Source organism: Schistocerca cancellata, chromosome 9 (genome assembly GCF_023864275.1).
Source record: "Schistocerca cancellata isolate TAMUIC-IGC-003103 chromosome 9, iqSchCanc2.1, whole genome shotgun sequence".
NCBI classification, from domain to species: domain Eukaryota; kingdom Metazoa; phylum Arthropoda; class Insecta; order Orthoptera; family Acrididae; genus Schistocerca; species Schistocerca cancellata.
In genome coordinates this window covers 244896453-244908781 of record NC_064634.1, presented here as the reverse complement: position 1 = coordinate 244908781, position 12329 = coordinate 244896453, and positions in this window count along the sequence as shown.

The following is a 12329-nucleotide window of genomic DNA, read 5'->3' as shown; positions in this document are numbered from 1 at the left end:
TTCATTCATTGTTGTTGGTAACGGAGGCACATAAACAGAGTCTTTCATAAACCCCAACAAGAAATAATCACAGTAATCCTTTGGTTTAAAAATTCCCGCTTTGCCGGATACCAGTGTGACAGTGCCCTATCCTGTCATTCGAACAGTCTCCAACTTTGGGAAAGAGTTCTGAAGCACATCGAGATTTGTGCTTCCTTTAACAGTGTTCTCGGCAAAAGAAAATGGACCGTATACCTTTTCCCGTGAAACTGCACAGAACACATTAAATTTTGTAGAGTTCCTCTCATGCTGTACAACTTCATGTGGTTGTTCCGTACCCCATATCCTCACATTATGACGTTTCACCTTTCCATTTAAATTGAATGTTGCCTCATCACTAAACACTAAGGGTGGAAGAAAACTGTCGTACTCCACCTTGCCAAGAACGAAATTACGGAACTCCACACGTTGTCGTTTGTCACCTTCACGAAGATCTTGCAGTAGCTGAATTTTGTGTAGTTTCATGTGTAAACACACGCCAGACGGACACGGGGGGCATGTTGAGCTGTCTAGCTGCACGGCGAAAGGATTTCTGCGGACTCCTTGTGCAACTACGGTGAATGCGTTCGATGTCTGTGTCAGTCACTAGGGGATGGCCCGGCAGTTTTACACACACAACCTGTTTCTCGGAACTGTTCATTCCATCGTCTAATGCTCTGTGCTATAGGAGGATCCACACCATACCTAGTTCGAAAGTCACGTCGAACAGTTATTACTGACCCGTTCTGCGCAAAACGTAGAACACACAACGCTTTCCGTTGTCTCGATACCATTTTGACTAGAACTAAAGTGGGCGCACACTGCTGCTACCTTGCGGGAACCATGTAAAACTTGAGAGTTTGTCCTTTCCAACTGTACGTTGTTCACACACATATCTCGAATAACATTATAGTTATGATTTTTGATTTTTTAAAAATCCGGTGATTCTTTTGATACACCCTGTATTTCGCTGACGCTCCGCCGACAGCCAACGGCGGTCCCAGCGGCATACTTTCTATATCTGGCGGCAGTCCTGTAAACTGCGTATGTCTATGGGCAAATTATTTACCTCCTAACGAAACGCTACGATACGCGCTGTAGCGATGTGTTTCCAGACATTTGTGGTTGTTGAAACTCGTCCAGGTTGGCAAATGACAATGGGGAACGAAGTGACATAACAAATATGTTAGTGTCACACTCGTTCTTTGGAAATTTGTGGTAAGGTCGTATGGGACCAAACTGCTGAGGTCATCGCTCCCTAAGCTTACACACTACTTAATCTAACTTAAACTAACTTACGCTAAGGACAACACACACACACACACACACACACACACACACACACACACACACGAGGGAGGACTCGAACCTCCGACGGGTCGTTCTTTAGCAAATGCGTCTTGTTCACTAGTTTTATATTGAGAATCCACCTGCTTTATCATTTCCTTTGTTGTCCTTTCAAACGTAGTCACCGTAACTTTTAAAACATTTATCCCACTGTGCGATAAGACAGTGAATGTCGTTATGGAAAAATGTGGGTGGTTGGTTATGGAGCCATGATTGTACCTAGGCGTGCACCCCTTCGTCCGAAGCAAATCGACGACCATGAATGTCTTTTTTCAGGGCTGAAGAATATGGAAATCGCAAGAGGAGAGATCGGGGTTGTATAGAGGAGTGTAAGTGTTTCCTAGCGTAGTCGAAACAGCCTTGGCAAAGAAGTGGGCTCGGCAATTACGCAGTAGAATGTTCATGGCCAACTCCAATTTATGCAACAGAAGGAGAGATGCGTCACCGCATGCAAATATGAGGGTGGTGAAAGACTGATATGGTGTGGAGTTTCTTGATGCGTTGTAGTTATCGCTTTGAAAAATACAACAAAATGGGAAGCTGTTAACAGTCAGTTTTGTGTTGTAGTGTGGGTCTATTGCTTTACCTACACAGAGGTGAAAAATACGCTCTGGAAACTTAAGTAACTGTATAAATTTACTGTACGTTATCTCTTCGTCGTTTTCAAAAGTGTTTGTCATGAAATTACGAACCTTATTGATTTCTTAGTCACAAATCCCCTAAGCCAAAAAATTTTATGTAGATTATTTTTATTTATTTTAAGCGATATAGTTACAAATAAATTTGTTGCGCGGCATTGTCGTGGAACTAATTAAGTAGGAATTTTCATTACTGTGTCCTTATTGAGGCCGCAAGGATTGATTTACTATTTTAAGATATGATGCACGTTGTTATTGATTGTATTGTAGCCGTTCTTCAGCAAAGGAGTCTATATGGCCTCCGAGTTCTGAGGTGGTCAAAAGAACGAGAAAAAATTTGGCGTTATTGCAAAACTCTTCATTACAGTATTGGGCATTGCATATTATCGCATTGACATTTATGCAGAAGAATATTCCATGTCGTGCAGTTTTACTTAGAGGCATACTGTCTGACCGTTTGTTCGCCACACATCTACGGCACTTCGCTGCTCTTTAAAAGGGTAGCTTCTATTTCACTGTCGATTTCTATTGATACCTTATGTTGTTTGTATTACTTACCTTAGAAGATGCTTTTTCGTTTATTGTCCAGCAATTAGCAATATGAAGAAATTCAGTTAGCATTATAAGGAAATTTGTTAGGTAGCGTGTCTTGTCCAAAATTTTTCAGTTCTCCGGAAATGACCATCTCTTGTGCTATCTTGCTGTCTTAGTACTGGGTGTTTTGCACTGTGCTGTGTTATGCTTGAGAGGTGTTGTGTTCTATCTTATATATTCTTCTTCTGCGTATCTGATCATTTTTCTCACTTCATCGGAGTCACTTCTATTACTTAAAGAAAATTATCGAGACTTAATCATTGCCCCTGTAGGTAGGGAAATGGCTTCTTCACTTTTTTCCACCTTTCCCAATCTCGTATATACGCCTGCATCAGCTGTTATGCTTTCAACATTTTTCCCCATCATTTTGCGAGGCAAGTAAACTTCGTTTCTGTGTGCAACCTGCATATGCGTAGCCTTTTTGCGAAGGAAAAATAAATAAATAGAAGGTATTCCAGTTTTAGTGCTGAGCAGCATGTCACATATAAAAGGCGGCCTCTTTTACGATCGCGCCTACGTGAGGGCGCGCGTAGCTAATAGGGCCATTCGCAAGTTATAAAACGGCCGGCGGACCTACGCTTCGAGTTAAACGCTTTCCCGCCAGGCCTCGCGCTCGGTGCGCCGGTCTGCGCTCATTTGATTTCTCCGGAAGAGGCTACAAGAACGTGGCTTGTGCTGCGCTGTTCGGCTGAGAAGCCTCATATCGCTCACAACGATCTATTTTTTTTTTAATTTCTGTTATTTACTGACAATAGGAAGGAAGGTAAGTTAGAGTTGACATTTCACAAGCATGGAGACCCTTAGACACAGAAGAGAAGCTCATATTGGACGAAGGCGGGGAAGGAAACCGCTCGAGACTCATTATGAACCGTATCAGCATTTTCAAGAGATTTAAAGATTACACTTGTAACATAAATCGGGCAAGAATATATATTATTGCAGTTGTGGTAACACTCCTACTTAACTATGCTACTGGTCGACAGCATACTGGTGACGAAATTGTAATATTTAAGGACGTTTTCATGTAGTTGTAATATGGTTTTGGAACAGAATAACATCTCGCCCTTTGTGGGAATGGCTAGGGTACAGAGTAAAAGGCTTCTATTCTCCGGCTTCATAGAAGAGGGTCGCCTTCTCTGGCTTCATAGAAGAGGGTCTCTGTTGTACTAATTTTAATGATTAATGGAAACCGCCAATACAGCTGATGTGAAGTTCAGTAATGTTAGTGCTCAGTGTGACTGGTCGCTGTTGTTTTTACTGCAGAGGCTTTTCTGCACAAAGTGTTGGTTATTCATGAAGTTATGTGGACCTAAAAGAGGCCATTCAATAATCGAGGAAAACATATTGCACCTTGCGTTACACTACTGCTGCTGCAGTCATTATATGTGGAGAGCAGAGAAATGCAACTTCAGCCATAATGATACAATCATGCTTTTATTGCATATGTAAATGCCACTTTCCCTTATCATGTGGGGCATTTGTAGATGAACTCTTGATATTACCAGTCGGAATTGCAGAATGAACTAAGTAATGGCTAATGTCGTGGATATGCTGGCAGAGGCTGATGTGTTCTGACAAGCGTCGTTCCATGTATCAGTCGTGACGTTGTCGACGAGGCTAGCAAAGTAAATCGAGTGGGAGTTCACTCTTTAGCACTCGACTTCTTTACTTTGCAAGTGGGACGGCGGAACCGTTGTATTGTAATAGCGCGGCGCATTTTTCAAGCGCTACCGACTGCATTACGCCTTTATTTCAATTGGAAAGTTATGCTAAGATCGATACGCCATTGTATACTGATGTCTGCGACCTCGTGCTCCGATTTCAGTGCGGCACTGTGCGAGGCTGGTCGAATGAGTCCGGGTCCGCTTCACACCTGTAGAGTTGCCGGGATACTGATCTTGCCTGCATGATCCTACAAATGCTCGATCATATCGAGGAAGTTATTGTCTCGTAAAATTTTTGCCACCTACAATTCTTGTTTTGAAAGCGTTTTTGGGTAATAGTTGACTACCGAAATTATATTAAATGTAATACTCACTTAAAGATATTAGCAAAAATTTTCTTAGTAGTGTTTGAAATGGTTATCGAAGCACAGTTACGCACTTGTACCATTCGGCCTTAATACTGCCTATTTCACTGTATTAGGGTACGTTCTATATTGTATATTCACCTCATGTCAGATCATGTGTCTGAAAAGCGGTAGCCAAATTCTTTTGTTGACTGATAGAAGCTCCGGATAGTACCCGAGGAGGGAAATGTTTAGATATTTTCTTGGCTGACAGATTTTTGTATTGTTATTAGAAGGAAGGTCAGCGTTGGCCGTAATATTGATGGTCTATTGACAGCAAAATCGATTTTCAATCATGTAGTGATTATCTTCAGTGCTGTAGTGTACAAATTAAACTCATAGGCACTGGTGTCAATTTATCATCAGTAACCAAAGCTAAGAAACGATCATAATAACTATAATAATTATGTAAGTATAATATTATAATTAAATAATTATAATAAATATGATCGTTTCTTAGCTTTGGTTACTGATAATATCTTGACACCAGTGCCTATGATTTTAATTTGTACACCACGGAACTGAAGATGATCGCTATGTGATTGAAAATCGATTTTGCTGTCAATAAACCATCAATATTACGGCCAACGCTGACCTTCCTTCTTATTTCACGTACATCATCGTAGTGCACACAGCGCTCTATGGAGTCGCCAATCAATAATTTTGTGTTGTTGTTATTTCTTGCGTTGCATTCATGTACAGCTGCTGTTTCAGTTCCTGTATCAAATTTCCTATAATGGAGATGCAGTACAGTGTAAGGATAACTACTGATTATGTGAAAATGTAGAAATGCATGTAGACGGTGTTTCAGCAGTATTATGTAAAGGGCGTTATTTTCTGTCAATAAGCCGGCCACGGTGGCCGAGCGGTTCTATGCGCTTCAGTCCGGAACCACGGGACTGCTACGGTCGCAGGTTCGATTCCTGCCTCGGCATGGATTTGTGTGATGTCCTTAGGTTAGTTAGGTTTAAGTAGCTCTAAGTTCTAGGGGACTTATGACCTCAGCTATTGAGTCCCATAGTGCTCAGAGCCATTTGAACCATTTTTTCTGTCAATAGATGGTGACACGCTGGTTAAATTGATTTTCAGCCACCCGCCCGTTGTCCTTTTCCCCCCTATTGGAATTGATGGCAATTAGCGTTGCCCAATGTGACTTAACAATACTCGTTTTTACTACCAAAAGTACCAGTACGGAAGAATTCAACGGTTGGATCCATGTGACTTAGGTAATTTCGCGCCTTACTATTACCGTCTGTGCCTCTTTGCCTGTTTCTGATCCTGATTCAGACGAGGATACGTAAACAACATGTAAAATTCTCCAATGGTTTCTGGCTGTAAGTTACTTCTTGGTAAAATACTTCATTCGTAATAGACTGTTTGAGGGAATCTACAGCAGTAAATGTTACATACATAACATCGATTTTCTGCTTCTGCTACGTTTTATTTAAATCCACCATGCGTTTCTATAGTTATGGAATCATCATCAACTGGAATTCCACAAATACAGGGTGAAAAAAATTAAACTGGCCCGGAAAATATTTACGAAAAGACTGACGCAGGCTTGACTCTTCTCAGTAGACATCACAGAAGATGCTGGAAATGATCATCGCTTACGTTCATGCTGTACTGTGCTCGATTTATCACATTGTTAGATACGCACAGCAGCTCTGCGTGAGGGATAGCAGCAGCAACGTTTTCAGTGTTCCGCTGTAGCTCCTCCAGTGTGTGAAGACTATTTTAGTACAGGTAACCCTTCAAATTGCCCCACAGGGAGAGAGATGAGGCAAGAGTAACCAGGAGACTGTGTCTGCCTATAGTCGCGTGGAATGTTACTTCTTCTTGCTGAAAATTTCGTTCTGTTAGTTGATCCACACATATATTAAACAGTTACTGTACATACCAGCTTGAATTAAGCTTGGTAAAAGAATCATGTAACGATAGGGATACCAGATATTGCCCACCAAACACCAGTCTTGAGATCATTCAGCGGCTCTTCAAGGTACTCATGAGAATTTTCTGATACATTATAACGCATGTTCTGAGCATATAGTGTAGGCTTTCACGACCGGATGTCATAGTTGCTGATGTATCTTAAAGGGCTGTGTGACCGTGGTCGAAGAAACTTTTCGGTTCCTGACGTTTCGTCCAGAACTACGCAGGTCATCTTCGGAGGTGCTCCTGGCGACGCTGAGTCTTGCATGGCTGTGACTACAATATCAAAAAAGAATCTAATCTGGAAACGGTCAACTCATACCTGGGTGTTGCAGTTCGTAGGGATATAAAACGGAACCATCACATAGGGTCTGCCATAGGTACAGCAGGTGGCAGATTGCGATTCATTGGTGGAATACTAGGGAAATGAAATCAGTCTGCATACAAGACACTCTGAGCGACACACGTAGAACGTTGCTGAACTGTGCGAGGCTCGTAACAGCACTAACAGAGTATTTTGAACGGACACAAAGAAGGGCAGCACAATTGGCACAGGTTTGTGTGACGCATGGAAAAGTACCACGAAGATGCTGAGAGAAGTGAGCCGAAAGAATCTTGTAAGTAACGGTGATACAGCTTTTAATCGAAGACTGTCTTTGCTGTACGCAACAGTGGGACTGTACTACATGTACCCTTACTTTAAATAAGAAAATGCAGCAGTTAGTGTTCTGCTAACTTATATTCTTCACAGAGAAGCAGCGTTTCTAACTTGTATTGGTTGATGTACATTGTACTCTCACAAAACTATCAACTGAATATGGTTGACTGTATGACCGGTGTCAGTCTTCCTTTTCCTGTCAGCTCTAGCAAGTGGACGAGTTACGTCATTTTGGGATCCTGTACGACGTGCTGGTGTAGAAGAGTAGGTCAGTTTTGTGTTGCGTTTTTAATAACATCTTCTTTATGTGAATGGAACACTGTGGTACATTTTAGAACAGGCATTAGGAAGGAGAGGAAGTCGATTACCGAATAAAAAGTACAAGATGCTAATTAAAAAAATACGTGCTAGTTTTGATACCCTCGTAATGAACAAATTTACAAGGCAGCGAGGCATGCTGGTTAATTTCCCCCTGGTTGTTAACAGTCTGGAACCGCGAGACCGCTACGGTCGCAGGTTCGAATCCTACCTCGGGCATGGATGTGTGTGATGTCCTTAGGTTAGTTAGGTTTAACTAGTTCTAAGTTCTAGGTGACTAATGACCTCAGAAGTTGAGTCCCATAGTGCTCAGAGCCATTTGAACCATTTTGAACCTGGTTGTTAAACGTCGTTTGTTTGATACTTTTTTTTATTCTGCTTGCGGACAAAAAGTTATTTGTGGTTGTCAAGATGTATGAGACACCTTGTATTTTTGTAGCACTATTTCAGCCTCCGATAAGTTCTCTCCCGTCAGTGTAAAGGACAACCCCGTACAGCGAATGGCTTTATACTTTGCAACAGAGTAGCTGACCAAACACACCACCGTTACTTAAGGTTTCACTCCGCGTCAGCCATTATATAGCTGTACGTCGGGGTCGGTGGTCGGTATTCCTGAGAGGCCCCATTACAATTGTCGCTCTAGTGGACAGCAGTGTTTTATCTCGGCGGAGAGCACGAGGTTCGTCTGGTATTCAGCGGCGCGGTTCGCACCAGTCGTGTGCTCAGAGACACGGGGAATGTCGGAGGCGCACGCACGAGTAGCTGCAGGCGGATGCGGCGCGCGTGTCCGCGCTGGCACGGCTCCAGCCGCGCGTGTGGCCGTGGCGCCGCAGCTGCCACGGCATTCCGCGCTGCGCCACCAGAACAAGTGCTTTGGGACCCACACTTCGGCTAGCGCGTGCAGCGACATTGTTTTGTAAAAGCCAAGTTGTACGTCACACATTCGTATCTTCCCTTGCCACTGTCCCAGATTTTGGGTTGCTTCGTTCTGCACAAAACTTACTTCCCTTCGGAGGACATTTTGACATTTCTGTAGCCGAAATCAATTTAGAAAAAATGTATTTCATGGACTCTGTTCACAGATGAACTATGCTGAGTGCAAGTGGATTCGATCTGGCCTCCTGTGTTCGTCAAAGTCACTGAAAAATTCATTGACGAATTCAACAAGATGTTTGTTATTAGGTCTCAATTGTTGCATACGAATTTACAATCATCGTCATGAAAATGTGAGATAAGGTTCATCCCATCACTTTATTTGCTTCCTCTCAAAACGGTAGTAGCCCGTTAGCTGGTAGCTACGGTCCACACCAGCCTTGCTTTTATATAATCCAAAATGCAGGCAGGTTTCATCTTCTCTGTCATTCCTAATTATGGCCTGTCTTTGACATTAGACGCAGTCATTTTGTGTTGTGTTGTCAAATATTCCCGTGTTCTCCAATTTCACAAACAGTAAATGATCTCGTATGCAAAACGGAAGTTTCAGTCTCTGGGCAGCTAGATGTTTAGCTACCCGTTTTCATTACTTTAATCTAAGGCTGACTTGAAAATAAGAAGTTTGTAGCTGACAACAGCTGATGGTAATAGCAGAGTCTTCGATATTCTGAAGCGCGACGCGAGGTAACAAAAAGGAATTACACGCCGCGAACCAACACACGATGTTATTTATAATCGTTTTCAGCCAATACGAGTGAAAAAATATTCTCTGTGTATGCTCATGCTAGTAGAATAAAATAATTTTGCACAGAGGTTAGCTTTAAGGCAAACATTGGAATACATTTACAAAGCTGAGAAGCGACCGACGTCCCTCGCCTTTTTCGAGTGTAATCTGTGCTACGTAGGAGCTACGCCGCTCGTCTTCAGAGCGCTAGAAGGGCAGGAGTATGTTTTCGTTTTAGTTTATTCATGACAGCAAATTTATAAGATGGTACACGGAAAGTTAACAAAAATGCATAAGTTAAAGGTGGCGCGTAATGCTCCATTTGCTAGAGCGACACAAGACAACCAGCTGTCTGAGCCCGAAGCTTGTTGCTGACAGGAGGTGGTGTTGTGGTGCAAATGACGATTTGCGACTGTAGTTCATTGCTGCTGCTGCTGCTGCTGTTATCCATATTTCTTAAAAGCGTGTCCGTGCCTCCTGTGCGAGCCCCAGCCCTCTATTTCCTATGTAGCTGTGAGTCCTAATTTTGAATAGAGCGTAGAATCTGCGTGGGCAGCAAGAGGCGTATTGTTATCTGCTTACGTGTTTCTTAAGGAGCGTGCTAAAAAAATAAGCGGACGGATCAGTATATACACACACACACACACACACACACACACACACACACACACACACCTGCGGTGGAGGAGGAGATTAGGATCTAAGGCCCCCTTGACATCGAAGTCATCCAGATGGAATTCTGAACGAGTGAAGAATCGGTAAGGAAATAGGCCGTGCCCTTTCAAACGAACCATCACAGCATTTGCCTGGAGCGACTTACGGAAAACCAAGTCAGTATGTCCGCACACGGATTTGAACCGTAGTGCGGCAGATTGCTCGGCACGGCCGCTGCATTATACGCGATGACAGTCAACGATACAAAAGAGGATGAAAAAAAGGGTGACCAGACGATAGAAGAGGGGAGACTTGACATCTTTTCTTACAGAACTTCGTTTTGGGGGTGTGTCATTGATTTGTTGTAATGAAAAGACCCAATTGCAGCAAATGTAGATATATATTTTCCACTGTAAACAATTTTGAAAAAAAAAGGCAACTGCTTTTTCAAATGATTTGTCTAAAAGTAAGAGATGAAATACATTAGAGAAACTTTTGGCACTCCTCAATTGCTGTACATGATTTTAAGCATTATTCAAAGGGACGTCAAATGCTTCTGTAAGCTATTTTATTTCTTACTTTTAGATAAATCATTTCACCAAACATTTTAATTTTTTTTTATTTTCAAGTTTTGTTCAGAAAGCGTGATCTTTTCTTGTAATGTCCTGAATTTAGTACTTGATTCGAAGTAATCCTTTTTGACAGGTAAATATCAAAACAATGCAACTTTTTATGCGCAAAATACCTAGGAATGGAAAAGATAAACGCTTTGTCATCTCATGTGTTTCCTACTGTCTGCTGTTCTCGAAATGTATTGAGTTTGGTACATGATTTGAAGGAAGTCGTTGTAAAAATCAAATATCACATCAGTGCCACTTTTTCTTACAAAAAATAACTACGCCTTGAAGAGATGAACTTCTTGTGACCTCATTTACATAATTAGCAGCAGCTGTTATAATATATTTCAAATTTCCCTCAAATCATTAATTGTTTCTTAATTACCTTGATTACTTTCTATGAATTACATATATCGCTTTGCAAAAGTAGATCTCATGCTGGTCCATTTGATAACCCATTTGTCTATTTTCCAGTCTTCGTTTGGCTATGGAAATTCTGACAACATTTTCCCTCAAATCACTAATTATTTTATTAATTACCCTGATTACTTTCAAGTAAATAAACCCTGTTATGCAAAACTATATCTGACGCTGGTCGGTTTGATACATCGTTTTGAAAATTCGGACCAAAATCCATTGTTTAATTTTTAGGGAGTCTTGTTTTCCCTCCGCTCAAACCTTTGACCAATAACCGATTATGTTTATTCTGAAATCCAACCTTACCTTGTGCTCTAAACAAGCAACTACGTGAAGCACATCTACATAAAACCAAGTCTTTCAAACTGAATAAGGCTCAGGGAAGAAACGTCCACGTTTTAATGACGATTGCTTATTCAGCTTACTTAAGGGAACCCCAAGGAACTGAAGTAATTTCCGGTACACTTCGTGTGAAAGCCACGGTCCACCTAAGTAACGGCACAGTTTATAAATGCAAGAATGTAAACGTTTGGATGTAACACGTGTGGCGCTGCCTAACAGCCATTATTGCCATTATGTGCAGTAAGAGTTAGGGTGTTGTATTTCAGCGGAGACGTAAATGGCGTACAGGGCGACACTAGTGCGTCCTAGCGATGTGGTACTTCGCAGTTAAGCGCCTTGGGTTATAGGAGAACAGAATTCTGTGCAACGACCACGTAACTCAAGCTGTAAATCAGCAAGAAAGTTGAGATTATGAGTAACTGAATAGGTGATGGTGGAACAAGTAAGCAACACCCTCGGAAAGTACTGTACATACTGCAGTAAGTCTAATTGCCAAGCAGCTTCTGTGTTCCTTATGAGCCTGCAACGTACAATTGCGTTACATCGCTATGGCTGCTGTATTTCTTGAACTCCGACCCAACTGATGAGACAATGTCGTTTTACTAGATGGTAGGTCACAATAGTGTACTTACTCGAGTCATAATACAGGATCTATTTTGTTTCGAAACGACGTAAGATAGCACCATATAACAAACTTTTGGTAGTGCATGGAATGGCTATTGCTGTTGCTCGTTAATAGGCTATACCTCATATGTTCGCCTTGCGTGTAGGCAACAAACCACACGCAGCTGTGTTTCGTGCTGTCACGGCCTGTCAGCTGTGTAGATGGAATATTCTTCTTTGCATGTTACGTGGCAGGCAGCGTATTATCCGTGGGTGTGCTACGTTTATTTTTCATAAATAAATCTAATTTTTCCGTTATTTCGTAAAGCCGCCTAGATTTCGCAGAGTGGTTTCTTTGATAGTCAGTTCTTTGCTTGGTAAAGATTCTTGAGGAAACATTGCTGTGAATGGTCTTCGTCCTCTCCTCTTCTCTCTCTTCTTGGGGAACTGTAACAGCACGTAACCA